This window comes from Tupaia chinensis, unplaced genomic scaffold (assembly GCF_000334495.1).
Source record: "Tupaia chinensis unplaced genomic scaffold, TupChi_1.0 Scaffold143602_1, whole genome shotgun sequence".
Taxonomy (NCBI): domain Eukaryota; kingdom Metazoa; phylum Chordata; class Mammalia; order Scandentia; family Tupaiidae; genus Tupaia; species Tupaia belangeri.
In genome coordinates this window covers 3016824-3018749 of record NW_006203448.1, presented here as the reverse complement: position 1 = coordinate 3018749, position 1926 = coordinate 3016824, and positions in this window count along the sequence as shown.

Genomic DNA, 1926 nt, shown 5'->3' with positions numbered 1-1926 from the left:
ACATTGTTCCCTGGCACCGTCCTCTCTCTCCCACCGACTGCCAGTCTGTCGCCCCATCTCCATCTCTCTCCCTGTCCGTCTCTGTGCCGGCGAGGACGGCACAGGCTGCCTGGGGGTGGGGGACCCCGCCCAACCTGGGCAGGACAAGTCGGGGCCTGGAGACTGAGCGGGAGGTCTACGGAGACATCGGAGACATGGAGACGTCGCTAGCTGCCCGCAGTTGGTTGGAAATCCTCAGCTGCTGGCCCTTCCTGTTGCGTCCGGCCCTCCGGCCTCACCCACAGCCCCACCCAGCTGCCGACAGGAACTGTCCAGGGCGCTGCCCAGGACCCGCGCACTGGCCAGCAGGGAAGAGCCGTGCTCTGGCCCTGCTCTTTACGATGGCACCTGTGCCCCGTTTCTTTCTGTCCATTGAGGGATTCACAGGAGATCAAGTCGGCACGGGCAGTGTGGCCTAAGGAGAGAGTGCCTTTCTCAGCCTGTTTCCCCACACTTATCGCCCTCTCAGAAGGGCTCTGTGTGGTTCTGAGCCCCTGAGCCCAAAGCCCTGAGCAAGGACCAGCACAGGCGTCTGCCACCACCCCAGGGAGATCCCCTGCCTTCTGGGAGCCCGTTTCCTCTCTGGACAAGGACCGCCTTAGTGGGGAGGGTGAGGTTTGCAGGCCTCACGCAGAGCCCAGCATGAAGCAGGCACAGTGCGGTGGGGACCAGACGCCAGTTTGAGATCCACAGCTGGAGAGAGGGCGGCTGCAGCCCAGGCTGACCACTGACTGCCCTGGGGGGCCCCGGACTGATGACCTGGGGGAACGCGTGCCAGGGCCTGCAGAGGCCCTTGGGGTGTGCCAGGAGTGTCCCAGGGCATCCCCAGAGCGAGAGGTGTGAGCGCCCCGTGAAGGTGGGGACATCCGGATGCTGGGGAAAGGCTCCGAAGCAGAGATAGGGGGTGATCACAGAGCCTGGCAGGGGCAGACCTGAGGAGGCGGCCGCGCTGCGCCCAGGCTGCACAGGCCGCTGGCCAGGTGAGTGGGCGCCCCCTAGCGGCGCCTGCTGGCACTGTTCGCTGTCTGTGCACTCCTGCTCAGCGGCAGGCTCCTGGACTTCGTCGTCTGCCGTCTGCGGGTGCAGTAAGCATATGCGCTGGGGCACGGCCTAGCCCTGCCACCCCTCAGGCAATTCCTCTACTCAGCGCCCCAGAGAAGGGCCAACAGTGATGTGGGTCTGCCTGAACCCTCAGGTGTCCGCCCAGTGCCCACAGGCTGGGCCCACAGGTGTCCGCCCAGTGCCTACACACCGAGCCTGCAGGTGTCCACCCAGTGCCTGCCCGCTGGTGCCCTTGGCAGGAGAGAAAGCCACCCTGTACATCGGCCCCCTCACCCTGGGCTCGGTGGAACAGGAATGAAAGGAAGCCAGTGCCGCCTCCCATCCCAAAGCTGATGGCTGAGGGCTGGGCGGGGCCCCCAACGTGCTCTAGCCAACATGCTGCAAGACCAGGCGTTCCATGTCAGGGACCAGCGAGGACCTCAGAGGAGCCTGGACCCAGGCCCCGCAGATGCGTGAACCTAGATCCGAGGCTGCCCTCCTGCAGGGCCGTGCCTCCTTGGCTCTCCTGTCCCGCACGCCCCCGCCTGGCCCTTGCATGCCATCTCTCTGTGTGACCTGCCGCGGGCAATGCCTCTCCTGGATTTTCAGTTTAAATTCCTAAGAAAGAGAGGTGACCTGTCCTGCCCGTGTTTCTGATCCAGGACATGCCAGTCTCAGGTTATCAGCTGGACAGAGTGGCTGTCCTCAGTCAGGTGCCCACTGGGGACATGGCTGCTGCCATGGCCCTGGGGCAGGGAGTGGGACACTGAAAAGAAAGGGGACCAATGAGGAGACAGGTGTGGCAGGGACCTAGGGGGGGGGCCGCGGCAGGCACTCTGCACTTGC